This window comes from Sinohyriopsis cumingii, unplaced genomic scaffold (assembly GCF_028554795.1).
Source record: "Sinohyriopsis cumingii isolate HCF-2022 unplaced genomic scaffold, ASM2855479v2 utg000426l, whole genome shotgun sequence".
NCBI lineage: Eukaryota > Metazoa > Mollusca > Bivalvia > Unionida > Unionidae > Sinohyriopsis > Sinohyriopsis cumingii.
The window spans coordinates 4,060,636-4,086,121 of NW_028315897.1; the positions used below are offsets into that span (position 1 = coordinate 4,060,636).

Genomic DNA, 25,486 nt, shown 5'->3' on the forward strand with positions numbered 1-25,486 from the left:
TATTTAGAAAGAAAACGTGTGTTATGTGTGTGCGCAATGAAGGATGTAAATGTACACGTTACGTTGCTTGCGATTTATTTACAGTTCATTCATCTAACATATAATCCAACACGGAGAGACACTTCTCTCTATTCGTGCGCTACCTATGTAACAACGAAAGCTGATGTTTGAAGATACAACTTTCGAAGCCTCCTACGACCTGTCGTAAATGGCCGAGTGCAGTTCCGATCGAGATATGGTTATTCATAAATGTACTAGGCTGGTACCCTGACTGTCCACTAATGTTATTACAATGGTCAGGTGGCTTCTATAAAAACATTATTGTCATGTGACATAACAAAATGGCGGATCATGGAGACCAGGTAGCGTGATTTTCTACTGGATATGACAAATGAGGATCATTTGTCCTGTATTTGGCACAGGTTGGCAGTTTTGACATATAATAGTTTATATGACCTGCATATAACTTTGCAGTTATAGAGAAAGAATGCACCTAGCCACAGGGTGAAAAGCTTGACGTGTATAGTTTTATATTGCTTGCATATAACTTTGCAGTTATCATGAAGGGATGCACCTTGGCACAGGTTGAAAATCTTGACGTGTATAAATCGTACCACTTGCATGTAACTTTGCTGTTATAATGAAGGAGAAAATGAAGCATTTTCATTTCACGATAGTTCTTACTTTGGACCTGTACTTTTGGGTCTTGTCCTATTAAGGAATTGGGAGAGGAACTAATGACCATGACGTTAAAAACACATGTATGTTATACCTCATGCCATAAAAGTTACCCAGGAATAATGTATTAATGCATATTTGCAGGGAAGGGATCTTTGAGCAAGTTTTCTTACACAAACCATATAAAAAAATGTTAGTTATCATCTACTGGAAAGAGCCCAGAACAAGAATCCAAATACAGTGTTATGGAAATGGGTATTTTTTTACATACTGTAGTAAATTTAGAGTATGTACACGTGGTTTTAGTGCCCCGTTTTAAGCAATTCTTAGATTTGTGTGATTACTTGTTTGATTATTGGAATTTGGCGCCATGGAAATATTCCTGGCCCGAACTAATGAGCTAATCAATAGGAGCAAACGTCACGGAGTGAAGTGTTAGTGTGTTTCCATGATGTCCTGGTTCACTAGTAGTGAATTCCGACCAAAACCGAATGACTGTCCCTGTCGTAAAATAGTACATATTAAAATCTAGTGGTATACATTGGTAGCGTGACTGCAAGGACAGCACTTACGGTATTAAACCGGTAAATTACACAAGGGCATAAATAAAAAGGGACTTGGCAGAGACCGTTTATGTCGCCATGCGGGCGAATATGGTGCAGTTATATCGGCGAAATGTGCCTGGAAAGCATACATTGACTGGCCTAAGGTGGCGGAGTTAAAATAGTTCCCATTGTTAGGGAGTACTCGTATATGTTCTAAGGCGTGAACGGTTGGTGGTACGGAAACATAATGAAGCCAAAACACGCAGATGTACGGTTGATGGATAGTTGACAGTTTGGTTTATCTGTGGTCTTGCATTAATTAGAGGAAAATTTAGGTATAGAATGGACACGTCGGGCTTTCTGATTTACAACTGAGGTTGTATGGAAGTCTTTGGAAAGTCGGGGAAACTTATGACTTCTAGCGAGAATCGCGCCAGGGTTTGACAACCGCTCGGTCAAGTAAATACCCGTGTGCGTGTAACAATACATTAAGATAAATATTTGAAGTAATGTGTAGAATCTCTCAAACTGACAGAAAAAGGCCAAGAACAGGATTAATTAAGTGTCTCTTTCGTTGCCATAATTTATAATTTTTGTCAGGAATAAAACTAGAGTCAGTAACAACATGGAGTCTGGAGATCAGTGGGATAATCAGCTTGATACATGAAAATATTTGAGTTATATAGTTACAATTAAATTTAAAATAAGTATTATGTTCTTAGGGTCTAGTTGTGATAATTCACTATATAACGTTCTTAGTTACACAGATTGCATAAAATGGAATACAGGTTGATGTCACATATCAGTGTCATGTTGCTAAGTATATTTTCAACCAAATATGATTTGTATATGTACTTATCTATGAACAATTCCAGGAGATTCTGCTTTATTTTCTTTTAAAACAAGAAAACAATGAGTAAGATACAGAGCCTATTTCACTTGAAAATATGTACAATCTTCCTCCACCAAACTATCATTATCTGCTTGAAAAAATCGGGGCAGAAATAACATAATTCTCACTTGCAGATCATGATAGGAAATGTGACCCTTTTCCCCAATATGTATGTATGTATGTATGTATGTATGTATGCATGTATGTGTGTGTATCTATTATTTTTCCTAAATCTTGTTTGTTCTAGTGAGACCTGCCATAATAGAAGAAATTAGGGGTTGGAGGGGTTGTTCAAAAGTCTAAAATATTTTGTAAACTGTTGCATATTCAAGTCTGAAATTTGGTTTATGCCTTCACCAAAGCTGGCTATTTAATATAACTTATGGGATTTCACATTGGTCACTTGGTCATATTTCAGGGTATTGAAGGTGGGAAGGGCTACCCCTCTGTAACAGCAGTTCGGGACATGATGGGACATTTATAGGAATACATTGTGTACCTCAGATCATGCTGCCAGGGATGTCAGTTGGGTTGATGATTAAAAATTCCCACAATATATATATATATATATATATATATATATATATATATATATATATATATATATATATATATGTATAAGGAAAAATATTTAAATGACATAATTTAAAATCACCCTCTTGGTGTAACCCCAGGGTACCAATTTTGAGACTTATCACATTTCCAGCTATTAACTATGTTTTTAAAAATAGCAACAGCACAGGGGGAATTGTTTTGTTTGTTGTTGTTTGTTTATGGCAACATATTATTGTTATTATTATTATTATTATTATTATTGTTATTATTTACACAACATATAATAATAATGATAATAATAATTAGTATTTTTATTATTATTTTTTCATTTACACCAAGTTATTATTATATTATTAGGATTGTTTTTTTACACCAACATATTATTATTATTGTTGTTATTATTATTATAATTATTATTATTATTAGTAGTAGTAGTAGTAATATTAGTAGTAGTAGTTTTTCAGTTTCCAGATCAATGTAGGATTTATATATTTATTTTTTATACCAACATATAATAATAATAATTTTATTATTATTATTATTATTATTATTATTATTATTGTTTTATTTACATCAAAATATTATTATTATATTATTATTATTATTGTTGTTTGTATTCTTGTTATTATTATTATTATTATTATGATTTCAGTTTCCAGACCAAAGAAGGATTTTTATATGTTTGACATATTTTGAAAAATTGGCAATGAATGACTGTGTACAAATGAAGCATGGAGTACCTATGATTGCAGTTGAAAAAAGGAAAAATTCAGGTGACTTGACATTTTTGTTGTCATTCACATTCCCACAGCAACCATTTTCTCCATTCTCCCAATGGTGACTCTGGCATCATATTCTGACTTTTGTATTTTGTAAGTTTCCCCAGCACCATGGCTTAATACAGTGTATAATTAGTATATATATATATATGCTAAATATGATAGCTCTTTTAAACTTGGTTTAAAAATCTGACCCAGTTTGTATGGTTAGGTGGATATGCAGACAAATAGACAATAGACATATTGATTGGCAGGGGTGGATGGTGGGGTTATTCTTGACATGTATTTATGGTTGTTAGTACCTTGATTGTAGTAGCATCATGGTCACTAGACTGGGTAAGGATTTGTTTTCCTCCTTAGCTACCCAACCCCATTAGATTTTTAAATGAATCGTTATTTTTATATTGGCAGTAGATGTATGATCAAGGTCAGGTTCACTAGACAAGGGGTCATGCACTTTCAGCTGCTAAATATTTGAAACATGCAGAGTTAAATAAAAGCAAAACTTGATGCATTCATGTCATTGGAATATATCTCTAGTTTAATGTACTATTTTGGAGATTCATGGGTTTCAAGTACATGTATGTTTTCCAGATACCATAAATTGATACAATAATACTTAATAATAATGATAGTTGTTTGCTGTCTGTGGAGCCTTAAATAGAATTCAACCATCACTGACTCTAGACCATTCATGCCAGTGGTATTACAGATACTTAATCTCATAAAATTCCATATTGGGGACTTTTTTCTAACAATATAGAGTATAGTGTTGGCTTAAATATGTGCATATTTATGTTTTAATAGTGTCCATTGACTTTATAATTAGTAAAAGCATTTACATGTTTTCACATTAATGACTCATTTTGTTCAATACTGTATTACTATTAGGACACAAACAAACATACTGCAACAGTTATCAACACCATATAGTGAGTACTGCACCATATTGTGAGTACAACACCATATTGTGAATACAACACTGTATAGTAAGTACAACACGATATAGTGAGTACAACACCATATAGTGAGTACAACACCATATAGTGAGTACAACACCATATAGTGAGTACAAAACTGTATAGTAAGTACAACACCATATAGTGAGTGCAATACCATATTGTGAGTACAACACTGTATAGTGAGTACAACACCATATACGAAGTACGTAAGTTAGGTTGTATTCTACAGTAGTCATTTATTGAATATACCAGTACATATTTTTCAGGTGCAACATACAAACTCCGGTATGCAAGAGTAAAAGAGCTGTTTGGATTTATAACAAGCAAGGACAATGTCGCAACTAGTGACAAGGAGACTGTGATGGCATTATATGTGGAATATCCACACAGACAGATCCAATATTGCCTATTCTACTAACAAGGAGACCATGAAGGCATTATCTGTGGAATATCCACACAGAAAAATCCAATATTGTTTATTCTGGTGACAAGGAGACCATGAAGGCATTATCTGTGGAATATCCACACAGACATATCCAGTACTGCCTATTCTAGTGACAATAAAAAATTGAAGGCATTATGTGTGGAATATCCACACAGACATATCCATTATTGCCTATTCTAGTGACAACGAGACTGAAGGATTATCTGTGGAATATCCACACAGAACCACTATTGCCTATTCTAGTGACACAGTGACTGTGAAGGCATTATCTGTTATATATCCACACAGACAGATCCATTATTATGAATTCTAGTGATAAGGAGACTGTGAAGGCATTATCTGTGTAACATCCACCCATACAGATCCGGTATTGCATATTCTAATGACAAGGAGATGTGAAGGCATTATCAGTGTAATATCCACCCATACAGATACAGTACTGCATATTCTAATGACAAGGAGATGTGAAGGCATTATCAATGTAATATCCACCCATACAGATACAGTACTGCATATTCTAATGACAAGGAGATGTGAAGGCATTATCAGACAGCTTTTTCCACTGAGGTTAGTGGGGCTAGGATATTTAGAGGGGGAAAATGGCAACCATTGTTTACAGACTGCCAACACTCCCCCCCCCCCCGAGTGTAACACATTCGTATTTCATAGTCTATAAGTATTATGCATAAAGGACATGTGGTACTTTTTATAAGGAAGAACTGTGAACCAGTCTTAAAATGGGTGAATTAACATAAAGTAGAGCATATACGAGTTTGGTGGTCCATAATTGGTTAATAATGAAAAGTAAAATTTAGTAAAAATATTTTTGAGAGCTTATCCTATCTGTAATTTTAAAAAGATATAGACACAGTTATATTGATGAAAGTTTAGTATTTTTACAGATCTGACTTAGGAGCACTCAGTAATGAAAGTAACAACTGAATCATTTGGTGCAGAATGGATAACGTGTTTTATGCACATGTAGACAAAAAGATGCAGTGGCTTATATGATCTCCACATAGAAGCTTGCACCAAGGATAGTTGTACATGGATAAATATCAGCTGATCAGCAGCACCCAGAAATGTTAAGTTATTAAATTTTGAATATCATGGTGTTTCCATATGAGCGCTGAATTAGTACAGTGAATCCGAAAGGAAACTCACTTGTTATTGAGTACAATTTCATGGCTTCCATGACTAGTGTTATAGTATGTTTAGGTGGGGGTGTTTGTGTGTTTATTTAACTTTTTCCCTTTTATTTATCATGCAGCAGAAATCTAAAAGAAGACTCTGCTTTGGAAAAGAAAGAATCATGGAGTTCTGGAAAAATGGCAACAGTAAGGAAGGTGCTTGAGATCAGCTGCATGAGTTCAGACGAGGAAGGGGCAGATGGTGGGCTTTATTCATGGGAATCCTAAGTGAAGAAGATATTGGACCAAACATATTCTGATATGTTCAACAAGATGCAAGAGGCTTCTGTTAAAAAGAACCAGGAGCATCAAACAGGCCAAATAAGCTCCTGAAGTCCCAAAAGAATGAAGTAGATAATAGCCAAAAGCATTCAGGGGGATGATGAAGACAGTGTCAAACAGAGGCCTCCTGAACATTGGGGGGGGGGGATTTTCCCTCACAGAATCATGCTGTATATTAAACAGTGCATGAAGAAAATGAAATGAGCTTGAACTTGATGCATCCATGATAACTCCTTGTGTATTTTCATCTATGTGACTAATGTTTAGCTCACACATGTTTTGCATGCTTGCTTTTGGATTTGCTTACAATAATTATTTTTATGATTGTTGCACCTTGTTTAAGCATTATATATATCTCTGACCCAATTTAACAATCATGACGTGGGTATTTTTTTCACTTCAGGGTGCATGGATTTTGTTTTCACTTTAGGGTTTATGGGTATTTTTTCACTTTAGGGTTTATGGGTAATTTTTTCACTTTAGGGTGCACTGACAGTTTGTGATATGAAACTGACCCCTGGACTTGTTGCTCACAGTAGGTGATGCATCATAATTTGTTTCTCTCTCTCTCTTTCTCTTGATCCTCTGAAGCCTGTTAGCATGAGTAATGAATGACAAAGTGGTAACGTTTTTTGTTCATATATTTTAACAATTTTTACTTTTTTAAAACTTAATTTCATTAATGAAACCCTTGTTAAAATGATCTTACATAAAAACACTAAATGCTGAATAAAAATTAAACATCTTAGACATTAATGTACATAAGATGATCATCTATTCATGCCATTATGTTGAACTGTTTAGTTTTTGGGAAGTCATTTAGCTAAAGTTGTGGGATGGGTGCATTCCTGTTGTATATAACACAGATAGTTTGATTTCTGTGAATAAAGGGTGTTCTATATTAATTGTGTTATCTTTCTCTATATATTAATACTCATTTCCATCCATCCAACACATTGTCATTAATGCAACTATTCCCAGAGTTTTTCATAGATTGCCCTGAAAATTGGTAACTATTATGATCATGATTGGAAGACAACCATGTCAACAAATCACTCTACTCCTCATTGTTTTTGGAGGTCCTGTTCCTTTTGTGCTACTGCTGAAAATAGTGCCAGACAACATTTCATTGTGAATGCAAGTTATCTTGCTATTTTATTGACTGCAGTTAAACATAGTCTATATTATATAGTCATCATTCATAAATGCACATATTGACAAATCTCTGTGCTTCCTTAATGTATGGAAGAGTTATTGCCCTTGTTCACTTATGGCTTGATGCAGTGTATGTCACAATTTTTAATGCAGCTATTATTGCACTTTTTATTGGACTGTTGCAAAACTATGTATGTACAGTGCTGATCATCAGATGATATGACTCATTATTGTGTTAACATAATTTTCACAAGAGTTGTCCTCAGTTTTGGCAATAGACATTCAAATCATGAGGTAGGGATGCAGGAGAGATAAGAGTATGTTTATATGAACAAAGTAGTCAACATTTGTATGGTTTAAATCAGAAATAGAGTTGGTGTTGAATAACTGTTTGGTTAAAAATTAGCTCATTATAGATGAAATGTAAATTAAATAAACCTTAAGAAAAAAATAGTGTCAGTTTGTACTTGGGTCGGATAATTAATAATGGATGTACCTGATCAAGTGACCAATTCATATTATTGTTTGATTCTTTTACCGTATAGTTTTGCACTTATTTTATTTTAGACAACTATTGATTTCAAAGGTATTTATATTTTGATAAAGGTTTTAACCAAAAAATGCTAGAGACATCACAACAAAGTTTTTACTGTGATATGAAACATTGAGTGTTCTGTCAGCGGGAAAGAACTAGATTTCCATTCATATTTTCTACAATTTTTTTTTGGGACCATTGAAAAAGATCATTTATTGCATCAGTAAAGAAAGTCCTGTTTATTTTTGTCAGATTTTGGTATTAAGATAATCCAGTTTATTTCTGTCAGATTTTGGTTTTAAGAAAATCCAGTTTATTTCTATCATGTTTTAGTATTAAGAAAATCCAGTTTATTGATGTCAGATTTTGGTATTAAGAAAATCCAGTTTATTGCTGTCAGATTTTAGTATTAAGAAAATCCAGTTTATTGCTGTCATATTGTATTATTAACAAAATCCAGTTTATTGTTGTCAGATTTTAGTATTAAGAAAATCCAGTTGATTGATGTCAGATTGTATTATTAAGAAAATCCAGTTTATTCCTGTCAGACTGTATTATCTTGGTAACAGACAGCCTACCATTTTTTTACTTTGAAAAGTGCGTATGTCTGCAACATTTTACATCGTAACATAAATATCCATAAATATGACAGTCTCTTTTTGTTTAATTGATACAAGCCATTGAAATTAAATATTTTGTAAAGGCAATTGTGTAAGTGGATAAATGTATGCATTATGTTCAATCATTTACATTCAAAGCACATTATAAAGGCAAATGTCTGATAAATGGATGTAGCATAACCACGATGGGAATGTTTTTTTTACTGTCCATTGTGCATGCCAGTATTTTTTAGTTATTGGAAAAATTAATTTTATAATAAAGGATGATGCTGTTAGTTTATTGTCTTAGTTTGTTCTTTGCATATTTGCTCTATACTTTACACTTATCTGTCCCATACATCCACAATCTTATTCTGTAGTGAACATATGTCTTCAAGGACATGAAGTTGTATGACATAAATTATACATGCATTGAATTACAATAAGTATTGTATTTAGTTAGGTTTGTCTACATGACCTGAATCTGTTAAGAGAATAATGTTGCATAGGATCTATAGGTATATGTTACTTGTGTGTTGCATAGGATCTGTAGGTATATGTTAACTTGTGTGTTGCATAGGATCTATAGGTAAATGTTAACTTGTGCGTTGACAATTGATCATCGTAATCTTAATAGTAAGACTTTTGGCTTAATTTCTCAGGACTCAGATGTGGTTTCAACATTTGTAGAATAAGTATGTAACTTCCCATTGGTTAGTCTAGGTCACATGGATAGGTCAAATTGAAACAAAATGAGTAGTGTTTTCTGTTTCATGGGGTCTGTTGTGAAATACAGATGCAATATATGGTGTATATAAGAAGAGAATTAAAAAATCAGTTTCATTTCAACTTTTGAGACATTTACACTTATTTTGTTCATGTAATAAGTCTGCAGTTTGTATGTTGTACTTAGATATTATTTGAGAGGAAAAATATTGGAGGGGTGTGATTTGGACTTTTAATATGGCTTTAAAGATTCATCAGTCATATCGCTAAGTCTGCAGTGTGTCAGTTTATAATGATGTCTAGCTCTGGGGCATCATGCCGCAGACTTGTAGCATCATGTTGCACCCAGTTACATTTTCCTTATACCAGGCCAACCAGTCATAACTCTAGCCTCTTTAATGTTGAGCACCATGCGAGGCAGCTGTTAGTGCCATTTGTTTGAGTCTTTGTTATGACTTTGATGGGTTTAAACCCCCAACTTCCTGCATCTGAGGCAGATGCTCTAACCACTAGGCTACCAGAGTGGTCCCATTTGTTTGGACTGTTCAGTGGAAATGGAAAGTGCTCATTATTTGGACTATATTATTATTTGAGAACTGTTATAAATTATTGAAAGGAATTATGGACAGTGCATCTTGAGAGAGTCATGGTTCTTGGAGGACCAGTGCATTTCTGATTCTCACATTTTCATTTACAACTTTGATAATTAAATTCTTTGTTGCCTTTTCATGTTACTTAGTTTGTGACTGTAGAGTTGTAAAACCCATGCTCACAGAGGTGAAAATGATTGAGAGTAATGTAAAGCATTATTGCAGGAAATTACACACAAGATATACACTGTTGAATGGAAATCAGATGTGCTTGTTATCAAATTTACAGTGGAAAATACTCATTTTGTCGCCAGTAAAGACCAATAAGAAATAAGGAATACTACTTCATGCAACTTTCATTGTTGTAAAGGTAACCATTGGCTACTTTAAAGGCAACTATTGACTGTTAGAAAGGTAACTATTGACTACATTAAAGGTAACTATTGACTACTTTAAAGGTAACTATTGACTAATTTAAAGGTAACATTTGACTACTTTAAAAGTAAATATTGACTACCTTAAAGGTAAATATTGACTGCCTTAAAGGTAACTATTGACTACTTTAAAGGTAACTACTGATTATTTTAAAGATAAGTATTGACTAATTTAAAGGTAACTATTGACTACATTAAAGGTAACTATTGACCTCATTAAATGTAACTATTGACATCATTAAAGGTAACTATTGACTACTTTAAAGGTAACTATTGATTACTGCAAAGGTAACTATTGACTACTTTAAAGGTAATTATTGACTACCTTAAAGGTAACTATTGACTACTTTAAAGATAACTATTGACTACTGTAAAGGTAAATATTGACTACTTTTTAGATAACTATTGACTACATTAAAGGCAACTATTGGCTACTTTAAAGGTAACTATTGACTAATTTAAAGGTAACTATTGACTACTTTAAAGGTAACATTTGACTACTTTAAAAGTAAATATTGACTACCTTAAAGGCAAATATTGACTGCCTTAAAGGTAACTATTGACTACTTTAAAGGTAACTATTGACTACCTTAAAAGTAACTATTGACTACTGTAAAGGTAAATATTGACTACTTTAAAGACAACTATTGACTACATTAAAGGCAACTATTGGCTACTTTAAAGGTAACTATTGACTAATTTAAAGGTAACTATTTGCTACTAAATGTAACTATTGACTACTTTAAAGGTAACTTTTGACCTCATTAAAGGCAAATATTGACCTCATTAAAGGTAATTATTATCTACTTTAATGGTAACTAATAAGTTCTTTAAAGGTAACTGTTGACTACTTTAAAGGTAACTGTTGACCTCATTAAAGGTAACTACTGACTATGTTAAAGGTAAATATTTACTACTAAATTTAACTATTGACTACTTTAAAGGTAACTATTGACTACCTTAACGGTAACTATTGACTCTTTAAACATAACTACTGACTACTTTAAAGGTAACTACTGACTACTGTATAGGTAACTATTGACTACTTTACAGGGAACTTTTCTCTAACTTAAAACAATAGTATACACGTAGGCTCATATTCACAAATGGGAATACGCTGTATGTCATGACATGAAAGAGTATTCAAGAATAATGGTGATTTGACTAATCTATGTTTGTCTTGCATTTAACTTTCTGAATTTCAGATTTTCTGTCTTTCCTTTACACTGTTATGTCATGCTACATAGCTGTGGCATGATGCCCCAGTGCTAGACATCACTATAAACTGCAACACTGCATACATCGTAGCGATATGACTGAAATTTTTGTAAACCTATGTTAAAAAAATAAAAATCCAAAGTCTGACATGGTAACTACTGCATCCACTGATTGTAAGTCAAATATGCTAACTACTGCAACCCACTCATTGTAAATCATATATGTTAGCCACTGCAATGCTCAGATTGTAAGTTAGACATGCTAACCACTGGAACCTACTGATTGTAAATCAGACATATTAACCACTGCAACCCACTCATTGTATATTAGATATATTAACAATTGCAACATACTGATTTTAATTATTCCTGCAGCCCATGATTGTAAGCAAGATATGCTAACCAGTGCTTGTAAAAAGGACATGCTAACCACTGATTTTAAATATGGTAAGACATCTTAACCATTGCTGGTCAGATATGCTAACCAGTGATTGTAAGTAAGAAATGCTAACCAGTGTTTGTAGCTAATACATGCTATTCAGTGTTTGCGAAACTAAAACATGCTAATCAGTGCTTGTAAAACATGCTAACCAGTGTTTGTTAAGTAAGACATTCTAATCAGTGCTTGTAGGTAAGACATGCTAATCAGTGTTTGTAAGTAAGATATACTAACCAGTGTTTGTTAAAGTAAGACATGCTAGCCAGTGTTTGCAAGTTTGGAATGCTAACTAATGCTTGTACAAATACGCATTAACTAACGCTTTTTTGCAAAACATGCTAACCAGTGGTTGTAAGTAAGAAATGCTAACCAGTGTTTGTTAAAATAAGACATCCAAACCAGCTCTTTTAAGTAAGACATGCTAACCACTGATTTTAGGTATGGTAAGACATCCTAACCACTGCTTGTGAGATGTGCTAACCAGTGTTTGTAAGTATGACATCTAATCCATGTTTATAAGTAAGACATGCTAACCTGTGTTTGTAAGTAAGACATTCTAGCCAGTGTTTGTAAGACATGCTAATCAGTGTTTGTTAAAGACATGCTGATTAGTGCTTGCAAGACATGCTAACCAGAGTTGATAACCAGTGTCCATAAGACATGTCAGCCAGTAATTGTTAAGTATGACATGCTAATAAATGTCTGTAAGCAATACATGCTAACCATTGCTTGTATGTAAGACATGCTAATAAATGCTTGTAAGTTAGAGATGATAACATGCATTTGTAAGAGTGCTAATCAGTTATTGTAAGTAAGATTATGCCAACCAGTGCTTGTAAGATATGCTTATCAGTGTTTGCAAGTAAAACGTGCTAATCAGTGTTTGTAAGAAAGACATATTAACCAGTGTTTGTAAGTAAGACATGCTAACCAGTGTTTGTAAGTAAGACATGCTAACCAGTGCTTGTAAGTAAGACATGCTAATCAATGCTTATAAGTAAGACATGCTACCCAGTATTTGTAAGTAAGACATTCTAATCAGTGTTTGTAGGTAAAACATGTTAACCATTGTTCATAAGACATTCCAACCAGCGATTGTAAGATATGCCAACCAGTGCTTGTAAGACATGCTAACCAGTGCTTGTAAGTAAGACATGCTAAACAGTGTTTGTAAGTTAGAGATGCTAAAATATGTTTGTATGTAAGATATACTAACCAGGGCCTGTAAGACATGCTAACCAGTGTTTGTAAGTAAGACATTCTAACCAGTGTTTGTAAGATGTTTTAAACACTGTCTGTAAGTAAGACATGTTAACCATTGTTAGTAAGTAAGACATGCTAACCAGTGCTTGTAAATAAGACATGCTAAACAAGTCCTTGTATGTAAGACATGCTAATCTGTGTTTGTAAGTTAGAAATGCTAACCAGTGTTTGTAAGTAAGACATGCCAACCAGTGCTTGTAATGCATGGTAACCAGTACTTGTTAGTAAGACATGATAATCATTGCTTGTAAGTAAGACATGCTAACCAGTGCCTGTAAGTAAGACAAGCTAATCAGTGCTACTGAATTCAAACAACTGTATGCTTGCAACCACACCTTTACAGATCTCAACTTCACATAACCAAGTTAAGTATAACAGCATGTAAGGCTGCTTTATCTCCCTTTATTGTCTACTGATTTATCCCTAGAAGGTAGATCAGGCATTTGATTTTGATATTCAGTATGTACTGTCATATCACACACTAATTAGTTGTATTCTCTTACATCTAGGTGTTATTATTCTTACAGGCACTGAAACAAGCCTTTGCAATATCAAATTAATTTTGGAATTCCAGCCAAACTGTAAATAACAAATTATTTGGTTAGTCTTAAAGAGGAGGTATATAATAAAGGCAAAACTACATTAATGTTTGGTTGCAAGTGAGGGGAAGCAATTAACTTGATACGGTATATGTTTTGTTGTAATGGAGTGGAGATAATTAATTTAATATAAAATATATTTGTTGCAAGTGAGGAAAATGTTTTTTTTTGAAAGGTATGCATTGGCTCAAGGGATGGGAAATAACTTATTTCATATGGCCTATGTTACAATACAAATATGGGGAAATTACTATTTTGATATAGTATATGTTTTGTTGCCAGTGACATGAAGATGCTGTTGTTGTTATTGTAGGGTTTAACACACAATAGGCTATACATGGTGGCCAGTATTAATGGTGGAGAAAGAACCCAGGAAAACACCAGAAAGAACCACCGACCCATGAGAAGCTACTGGCAAGCTTTTTCACATAACCCACATTGGCTGAATCCGAGACTCGAACCCACGCAGACAGAGGTTAGATGGCAGTGATCGAAAACGGAGAGCACTTTAGACCACTCGGCCACTCGGGGCCCTGTGACAGGAAGAAACCCATTGGATAATTGGTACATGTATTTAAATATGTTGAGGTTTCAGGCTGAGACATAGATCTGAGTCAAATCAAACTAAGTCTCTTTTATTCTGCCAAAACATAATAAAACATTTACAGTAGTGTTCTGTATTGATTATTTTATGTCAGAAGACAAAGGCTGTTTTGAAGTTTTCTTGCTACTGTACAAATGAGTCCAATAAAGAGTTCCATTGGAACAGGTAATGGTGAACCCCAAGATGGACATTTTAGATACAAATTGGCAATCTTGTTTTCAAGCTATTTCTTCAAAATGTTCTTCTTCAACATATCTCTTTCAATTAACCTGTTATGGAATGGGCAGGAAACTACCTTGGTGATGTATTCAAATGAGTATATGTACTGGATTTCCTTGATGCATACAGCAATATCTATTGTACTTTTAATTTTGTTTTAACTTGACTAATAATAACTGAGTAATAGATGAATTTTGTTGTAGATCATTTGGAGCAAGACACCTTTATTTCATGATATGTATGGGTACATTATTGGATACCTATTTTTCATGATGTGTATGGGTATGTTATTGGACACCCATATTTCATGAAGTGTATGGGTACATTATTGGATACCTATATGTCATGATGTGTTAGGGTACAATTTTGGATACCCATATGTCATGATGTGCATGGGTACATTATTGGATACCCATATTTCATGATGAGTATGGGTACATTATTTGATACCTATATTTCATGATGTGTTAGGGTACATTACTGGATACCTATATTTCATGATGTGTTAGGGTACATTACTGGATACCTATATTTCATGATGTGTAATAGTAAATGTTTGGATACCCATACTTCATGATGTGTATAGGTGCCTTATTGGATACCTATATTTCATGATGTGTATAGGTACATTATTTGATACCTATATTTTATGATATGTTTTGGTACATTATTTGACACCTATACTTCATGATGTGTATGTGTACATTATTGTATACCTATATTTCATGATGTGTATAGGTACATTATTGAATACCCATATGTCATGATGTGTATGGGTACATTATTGGATAACCATATTTCATGATGTGTATGGGTGCAGTATTGGATACCTATATTTCATGATTTGTATGGGTGCGTTATTGGATACCTATGTTTCATGATGTGTAATAGTACATTACTGGATACCCATACTTCATGATGTGTATGTGTACATTATTGGATACCTATACTTCATAATGTGTATGGGTACATTATTGCATACCCATACTTCATGACATATATGGGTACATTATTTGATACCTATATTTCATGATGTGTATGGTTACATTATTTGATACCTATATTTCATGATGTGTATGGATACATTATATTATACTTATGTTTCATGATGTGTATGGGTACATTACCCTTGGATCTTCCACACGTTCTTTTTGTTATTTGTAGCATGTACATGCTATATGTAAAAATAATAATTCTGAGATCTTGATACTAGATTATTTTTCGTATTCCTAAGTTCTTTTGCAATAGTATTCATAGCATACAAATTCAGCTTTTACTTTTATATACCATAATCTCTGCGTGGTGAATAGTACAAAACTCATTAGCTGTATATAACAAAATCAATATCATACACTTTGGTGAGTGTTTTGCCAAAAAATGGCTGTAAATTATTTTTTTTAAAATTTTCAAACAGTCATTGGATTACACATGTGCTGTTTTAGTTGTTTGGACATGCCATAATTAATATGTATGGATTTAATGCCTTGATAATGTAGGAATTGTCTTATTAGAAGGGCCTTTATTAGAATAAATACAGTATTCATGGCAGTGTATAACTTCATCTTTTGTGTTATTGTCATGGTGTGAAAGCAATGCATATCATGTCCAAGTTTTAAGTCTTATCAGAGTATTCATGTTTGTTTGTTTGGTTGTTGCTTGTTTGTTTGTTTGTTTGTTTGTTTCATTGTTGTTTGCTTGGTTGTTGTTATATATGTACTATTATATTTCTTTTTTCAATGTCATTGATGCATTACTATTTATGGTGAGGGTTTGTAAAGACTCTTATACTTCATTATCAGAAACATTTCAGTTGCATACAGTGTGTTGTAGTCTTTTCACTTAATCCTATTATGGTAACCCATTCAGTTTCAATCTTGTTTCAGTCCATTTTTCTTTTTAAATCAGGGCACATGCTTTTCATATTTCCAGTCATCAGTCTCTCCATTTGTTCAGTCATTGCTCATCCATCTACTTGTCCATCTGTCTAACACAATTTTCCCACTATGTACTTGTCCATATGTGCAATACTTTTTTTCTCACTCTGTACTTCTAGCACACTTTTCCACCCATTCTATACTTGTCCATCTGTCTAACACAATTTTCCCACTAATTACTTGTCCATATGTGTAATACATTTTTCCTCACCCTGTACTTCTAGCACACTTTTCCACCCATTCTATACTTGTCCACCTAATACACCTTTTCACAACCTACATGTGTCCGTTGCATGCCTATTTGTCTAACACATTTTTAACCCACTCCATGCCTGCAGACAGAGTCACGGTGGCTCATTTGGTAAAGTGTTAGACTTGTAATCCAAAAGTCATGGATTTAATACCTGTCCTTAGCCAGCCCAGGTTGGCTGCCTTGTTGCCTCAAAGGGAATAGGATGCTATAGCAAATAATCAGCTAAACATGCCATTAGTTTAGAAAACAAATTCTGTACCTGTGAATTCTTCATTGGATGCAAGATTAGGGACATAGACTTTGTCTGTGTACATTTAGAAATTTTCCATTTAAACATTGACTCTGCTTAGTTTTGAGATGTGAACTCAGTTAAGAAACTCTATGATGAACCACCATAGGTTTTTATACTTTCTAAACATTGAGTTATATATATATATATATATATATATATATATATATATATATATATATATATATGTAATGTGTTACCCTTTATACTGATGCTATTACAAAAACCAACTTTATCTTTTCTATAACATTTAAAGAATTTTAATAAATTTACATATTATTCATATTATTATTCATCCTGTAGGACATCATGTTTGCAAGAACTTTTCTTCCTAATTTGTATCTTTTTATCATGACATTTTATAACTTAACTTATAATTGGTAATATATAGCCAGTAGTGTGCTGATATGCTTTTAAACTCTGTTCATACCAGTTCATGTATTATAATACCTAGTGTAAACAATCATAATCTTTCACATGGTTGATAATTATAATTACATGTTGGACAGTTTCTTTTCTTCATACAACTTACAGTAATAATTACACAGCGTACAGTTTATTTCACCCATATGGTTATCTATTATAATTACACATTGTACATTTGCTAATTTTAATCACATGCAGTAACTATAACTCATTAATATAATCCATATAGATTGGTGAAAACACATTTACAAAAGACAAGGGAGGTAAATGTTGTTGTTTGATTGATATATTTATTTCTCTTGCTAAAAGTCTATTTATTCTCTACTAGTACATTCATAACTGGCTAGTTTCAGTAACTGTGTTTCTCATTATATGTTCACATTACTGGTATGAGATGGTGTTATTAAAGATGGTATGCCTGAATAAAATTAACCTTGCCTGAGTCAATTCATGCAGACTATTCATGCTATAAAAAACAGGGAAGATGATGGCAAACTAATTAACTGAGCAGTGCTATGTTATTATTATTATTATTATTATTATTTGTGGACATTACTGATGCCACACGTGAAATTTAGGACTTGATATACAGCAAGGCAAATGGTGAACATTATGATAAACATAAAACATAAGATGGACACAGTAACAGTTTGAATGGGTCAGAGATGTTGGATTGTAAATATTTTAGCTGTGGGAGTATATGTATAACATATAATTATACCACATGTTATTGATTTGGTCAATTACTAATTAGGGAATCAAGCATTAATCAGGAAGTCAAGCACTAATTAAGGCATTATTATATTATGTCTAACGACTAAACATTTGCTACATTATTAACTATTAGTATACTTTACAACTATATTGATTTCAAGATCTGAAAAGATTTTAAAGGAACATTCTTAGGTTTTATTAGATTCAGAATACAAAATTTGTTTTTTTTAGGATTGCTTTGAGAACGATGCTTTTATATTCACATTTTTTATCAGTTTTTCCACTTATTTTTACAGAGCTAGTATGCTCTTCCATTTTACATTTTATCTTGTAATACATGTATCTATAATATCTCAATATAGGTGACCTTGCAATTAGCCTGCAGTCTTCTTAGTATGGCTCTCATAAGCAGTGTTATAATGAGGGACTACTGTATTGAGTATCAAGATTTTCACAAGAGTAGTTACTGAAATTTGACTTCCAAAATTTACCTTGAAGATGGCATAGTTGTTCAGTTTGACTATCCTAAATTTGCCTTACAGGTATCTAGACTGTACAGTGTGACTGTCCTAAATTTGGATTACATGTACCTAGACTGTACAGTTTGACTGCCGAAAATTTGTCTTACAGGTATCTAGGTTGTACAGTTTGTCTGCCCTAAATTTGTGCTACAGGTATCTAGATTGTACAGTTTGTCTGTCCTAAATTAGCCTTATGGTACCTAGATTGTATAGTATGACTGTCCTAAATTATATTCTCACTTATAGTGTCACTTTACCTGAATTATTAGAGAATTTTTAATTTTAATGTAGAGAAGCCATGAAATATTATTTGTGTATATCAAAAAGTTTGGACAAGAATTCTTTAAAAAAGCATCCTACTGACTGACATTTCTTAGTAAACTGCTTTCTTTGGCTAGTATGCATATGCCAGTCAAGTGAGCAATCATTCCTACTTGAATCTCTTGTTCATTTGTTTCTGTCCTGTTTGTTTAATGTCCATATATGTCAGCGTACTTTATCATATAGTTTTGCTGTAGTTACTTGTATGCATATGTAAATAATTACCTTCCAATAAAGTGAATACTTGATATTTAAAGGTATGCAGGATAAAACAGTTATGACACCGGTTACTGAAAGTATCAATGTTGGATGCATGCGTGACCAGGTATAACTTTTACATTAACCATATATAGGTTATTGGACATAAGACATTATCAGACACATTCTGTATAAACCCTGGCAAGGGTATCTGCCCCTGAACCTCAATACTGCTGTGAATCAATTTCTAGGATATATATATATATATATATATATATATATATATATATATATATATAACACAAAATAATAATATCATACAGGTTAGGTAATTTATACACCACATAAAGCTGAGACAGAAGATGTAATTTATGAACGAATTTTAACTAACATCCATGAACATGCTACTTTTATTTTATAAACGTATACATGTTTAAGAGATCCTGAGTGACTACCATCAGTACACTAAAGTACAATAGGTAATGTATATTTGAGTATCCTATATTATACATACATCTCAATCATAAAATGTTGTGTCAGCACATTGGCATTTCTAACAAAGCAATGTAAGGTATAATATATTCATACTTGCTATACATTAGTTGACTTCCTACACTTTGCCTCATATCATTAATGTCATTCATCTTTTTTCAACCGTAACACAAATGATTCATTGATAAAGAAACATTGATTAAAGCTGCTGTTAATAACCATGACAGTCTTGTTTTTTTCATACAAGGCCTGATTAATATCACTGTATTGATGTACAGTTTGGTATATGACAAATTCACACAAGATCAGGGTATGTATTAGTACTATTATATTAATTCATTATACAACTACCTCTTTTGATGAATGGACATTATATAAGGATTATTACATTTGTATTAACTTGCGTTAAAATTTACTGCAGAAACGAAAATAGGACTTGGCTGTAATATGTGAAATATAAAATATGGAGCGAGAACGTTTTTTTATTTACACTTCAACTATATCATAATAAGTACTTGAACTGAATTGATATAAATGGAAATCAATTGGTTGTCAGGTCGGTGAGGACAACATTAACAATGACTTAGACAGCAAGTAAATTATACAATAAACATCATATAAATTATGTTGTACATACTGCTAGATTAATCAGGTATTGTCTAATTGAATTTGAATGTCTAGTCAGTGAGGATAACACTCTCAATGATGTATTTTACCGAAGGTCTCTTTGAACATTTCATGTTCGATATGTACCGCGTATAATGTGTCGGAGAGTGTCTCGTGCTCATTTGCAACTGTTCATTCTCGAGCGGCTTGTCGTCCAAGCGTGGAATCAGCAACACTTATGTAGATCATTTGTGTGCGTCCTGGTCAGCTTTATGTCATTTGCACTTATCCATCAGTCGTATTTAAAAGCAACTGGTTTTGTAATGAAAACCATCGATTAGCCTTACGTTCTATTCATATGTGGTTGATTTTTATATTAACAAGGTTTTTTCCCTGTGGAAAATGTAAATACGTTCATCCACGCGATTGTCCCGGACATTGTTAAAACAAAAAACAGCTTATACCTATCATCAGTGACATTTCTTAACATTACATCGGTGACATATGTATGATCTAAAATATTTGGGACGGTATTTCGATTCATTTCGATACCACATTTCGTACTCCCATTTAGCAATGGCAACGCAATGCTGTTGATAATTATGGTAAAAGGCACTGATGTAGACTGAATATTCTTTGAAACCATATGGACTATCTGTCAGGTATTCGGCCCCAACAATCGATGTTTCCATTACATAGTAATATCTAGCTGTCGTACACTTTAGTAATGGGAAATCGTATATTCATTGTCTTTGCGTCAAAACTCGCAATTTGATCTGATAAAGTCGTTTATAAATTTATTACAGGCGTTATTCACTACCGTCAAGGTTCCTTCGACGAGTGGCAACACATTCGGTGCGATACAATAAATGCACTCCCGATGATCTATGACGATAAAATCAAGTTCTGATCTGGCATTAAGACGCACGTGTTTGGGGAGTAGTGAAGTAGGACGATAGGGCAACAATGGGAATTAACATTACGGACCCACCCACCCCGGACGATATGGCGACAAGATTTATAGCGACAGTGGGAATTAGCATTACAAGACCCCCTTGGGACGATATAGAGACAAGACCTTGAAGTACACCCTGGGACTGTATAGTGACAAGGGAAAGATAGCGTCTGACGTCACGGTAGGGGAGATTGGTAACACTGTAGCAACTAGGGGAGGTGACGTCACAGTACTGAGCAAAAAGCAGGATGTACAGAGAGAACACAGACAAGAAACAAATACTTATACATTTAAAAAAAAAGATTTTGGGGGGTTAGGCAAGAAAGTCCATTTCTTTTCGAGGCAAATGAGGGGCCCTGGAAAGGGCCTTTGGCTTCTTCTGCTTCTTCTTCTTCTATTTTCTCGAGTTCTTCAGCCATCTTCTAATTTTTCCTAATATTCCTTTCTTCTTCTTTATCTCTGTCTATGGCAGCCAGTCAGGATGGCCTATCGCTCTGAATTTTTCCTGTACTTTGATCCAGTTGTTGTTCAACCTTTCAAAGTCTTATTTTTTATATTGTCTCTTCCTTTCTCTTTTTAGTCCAAGTTTCTTTGATCTTCTTGACTTCTTCTGTCAGCACTGTTCTCATCCTTTCATCTGCTTTTATGAGTTGTCCTAATCCCCACTTCACAAATGACCACTCACTCCATTCCAAGATATCTTCTAGGAAGTACCTGACTCTCGTGACATGATCCAGGGTTTCCTTCAAGCTACCTACTCTTACATAGGGAGGGTCAATGAATCTTCCTAATTTTTTTACTTCATCTTCTATCATGCCCTGGAAAAGATCCATGGCTACTTTGAAACTGGTCACTTGTCACAAAATTCTTAGTACCTTGATACGTCCATTCCTTCTCAAGCCTTTCCACCACATATTTCCCATCCACTATCCAATACCACCAGTCCTTTAGTGGTTAAACAGCTGTATGCTCTTGTTTTTTGCTTTTTTAGTAGAATGGCATGAATGACGAACGTTTTGATTTTTATCTGTAAAGCAGGACGTGAAGGAAAACATCCCTATTTTTCTCTTCTCATATTATATACTATCCACACATGCGAAGAAGCAAAAACATAACCATAATATACTATCCACACACGGGAAGGATCTAAACTAACCAAAATTATACTATCCACACACGCGAAGAAGCAAATTCAAACCCATAATATACTATCACGACACGGGAAGGAGCTAAATTAACCCAAATTATACTATCCACACACGCGAAAAAGTAAAAAAAAAAAAGAACATAACCATAATATACTATCCACATACGGGAAGGGGCTAAACTAACCCAAATTATACTATCCAAACACGCGAACAAGCAAAATCAAACCCATAATATACTATCCACACACGCGAAGAAGCAAAAACATAATGATAATCTACTATTCACACACGGGGAAGAGATAAACAAAACCAAATTCTACGATCCACACACGTGAAGAAGCTAAAAACTAATCATAACCTACTATCCCTAAAGGCGAAGAAGCAAAAGTCAACCATAATTTACTATCCACACACGGGAAGGAGCAAAAACATAACCAAAATCTACTATCAACAAAAGGAAAGGTGCCATAACTAACCACATTATCTACTATCCACACACGCGAAGAAGCAAAATCTAACTCAAAATCTACTATCCACACAGAAGGAAAGTTAAAAACACACACTCTACTATCTACACAAACTTAGGTGAGCGCTTAAAAACATCTGTAATCTATTATCCACACACGGAATGTTGCCATAACTAACCACATTATCTACTATCCACACACGCGATGAAGCAAAATCTAACCCAAACTCTACTATCCACAGAGAAGGAAAGTTAAAAACCACACGCTCCACTATCTACACAAACGTACGTGAGTGCTTACAAATCCCAATAATCTACTATCAACACACGGAATAATGCCATAACTAACCACATTATCTACTATCCACACACGCCATGAAGCAAAAACATAACCAAAATCTACTATCCACACACGCGAAGAAGCAAAATCTAACCCAAAATATACTATCCACACAGAAGAAAAGTTAAAAACCACACACTCTACTATCTACACAAACGTACGTGAGCGCTTAAAACCCCCAAAAATATATTATCCACACACGGAATGTTGCCATAAGTAACCACATTATCTACTGTCCTCACACGCGATGAAGCCAAAACATAACCAAAATATACTATCCACATACGCGAAGAGGCATAAACTTAAGTAAAATCTACTATCCACACACGAGTAGGAGCATAAATTAACCACAAATCTACTATGCACACTCGGGAAGAAGCAGAACCATAACCAAAATCTACTATCCACACAGGCGAAGAGGCAAAAAACAAACACAAATTTACTATCTACACACGCGAAGAAGCAAAAACACTCACCACAAATTACTATCCACGCAGAGGTGAGGAGCAAAAACAAACCCTAAATATACTATCCACATAGAGGGAAGAAGAAAAGACTATTATATACTGTTCACAAACCCCAATATATAATATCCACACACGGGAAGGAGAAAAACAAAACCCAAAATATACTATCCACACACGGAAAGGAGAAAAACTAAACCCCTTTATGTACTATCTACACATGGGAAGAAGAAAAAAAAACTAGTATATACTAAAAATCTCAAACTATACTATCCACACACGGAAGGAGAGAAAACAAACACCAAACGTACCATCAACACAGAGCGGAGGGAAAACAAGCCCCAGATATTCTATCTACACAGAGAGCAGGGAAGAAAACCTAATCCCATATCTACTATCCACACAGAGGTGATAATTAAACAAACAAGCCCCATATATACTATCCACACAGAGGGAAGAAGACACAATAACCCAATATACACTATCCACAAAGAGGGAAGAAGAAAAAACATATTATACTAACCACACAGAGGGACGAGAAAACCATTATATGTTATCAAAGCAGAGGAAAAAATAACCCATTATATATACTATTAACACAGACTGAAGAAAATAACCCATTATATACTATCAACATAGTGAAGAAGAAACAGTTTGTTTGAAAGCACCTAAGACCTCAACTACAATGACCAACTCTACCAATCACCCACCCCCACCCCCACACACTCCAAAATCCATTTAACCCACTATTATATAGCGTCAGTTTTAGGAACAATCAAGACACAAAATGATGAATGAACAGACTGACTATTTTACCCATTTGCATGCCTAAAGTGCGTACGTAAAGGAAAACACCCCTTCCATTTCAATTCCAACTCAACAATGACCCAGAGGGATAGAGAGATGTGAAAGAGCACATATTCATGCAGTGTCAATAAAAACGAAACATACCATCCTTATTATAAAAGCTCAAAACCAAGAGAAACCTACGTTTTCTTTCTGGTCATTTCTCTTTTAGAAGTTAGTATGAAATTTCACATCCGGGCCAACGCATCGGCTCAAATTTGTAAATTTTTCCATTTCCATCTCTTCACTGGCAAAGGTTCTTCCTCATCTTCAAGTTCTTCTTCATAGTCCCTCTCTTTCTCCTCGTATTTATGTTTCTTCTCTTTTCTCTTAGAGCACAATGAAGCCCAGTGTCCATTTTTCCTGACAACGATAACAGGTATCTTGACTTTTGTCTCTCTTTCTTGGACGACGCAGGTATTCTGGAGACAAATGCCCATTTACCTTGCAGATATAGCTAACCTCATCAGCACTTATACACTTTCTATGACTCTCATCAAATCAACGACCAGAAGGGTAAGTTTTGTTGCCACTCTCGCCTGTGAATTATGCTTTCTCATGACTCTTAGCAAATATTTGACCAGCAGATCGATCTGTGCTAACTCTCCCGTCTTCTTCATCGTTTGAGAGTTGAATTAATAGTGTTCTGACTCTGAGACACTCTCCCCATATACAGGGACCTGCTGCGTGTGAAACCTAGTAAAATGAAATTTTGCAATAAGACGAAACGATTTCATTGAGAAAGTAAGAGGCAACGATGTGCCGTATCACTTCACACAGGAGCTGAAGTGTTAGCTCAGATCCG

At 34.0% G+C, this 25,486-nt stretch overlaps 1 protein-coding gene and 1 long non-coding RNA gene across 8 annotated transcripts in view; one reads left to right on the top strand and one right to left on the bottom strand.

Annotated features, from left to right (window-relative positions):
* LOC149774093 (E3 ubiquitin-protein ligase TRIM33-like) overlaps nucleotides 1–25,486 on the bottom strand; it is a 138,039-nt gene that overhangs the window by 10,129 nt on the left and 102,424 nt on the right. The gene's annotated exons all lie outside the window — the stretch shown is intronic.
* On the top strand, nucleotides 313–8,913 carry LOC149774094 (uncharacterized). 5 transcript variants are annotated; one of them, XR_016417055.1, is made up of 4 exons: nucleotides 313–422; nucleotides 3,323–3,443; nucleotides 4,678–5,423; nucleotides 6,127–8,913. It is a non-coding gene; the product is annotated as an uncharacterized LOC149774094 (long non-coding RNA). The 5 variants fall into 5 exon arrangements; XR_016417057.1 differs by having other exon boundaries at nucleotides 6,130–8,913; XR_016417054.1 differs by having other exon boundaries at nucleotides 4,678–4,696.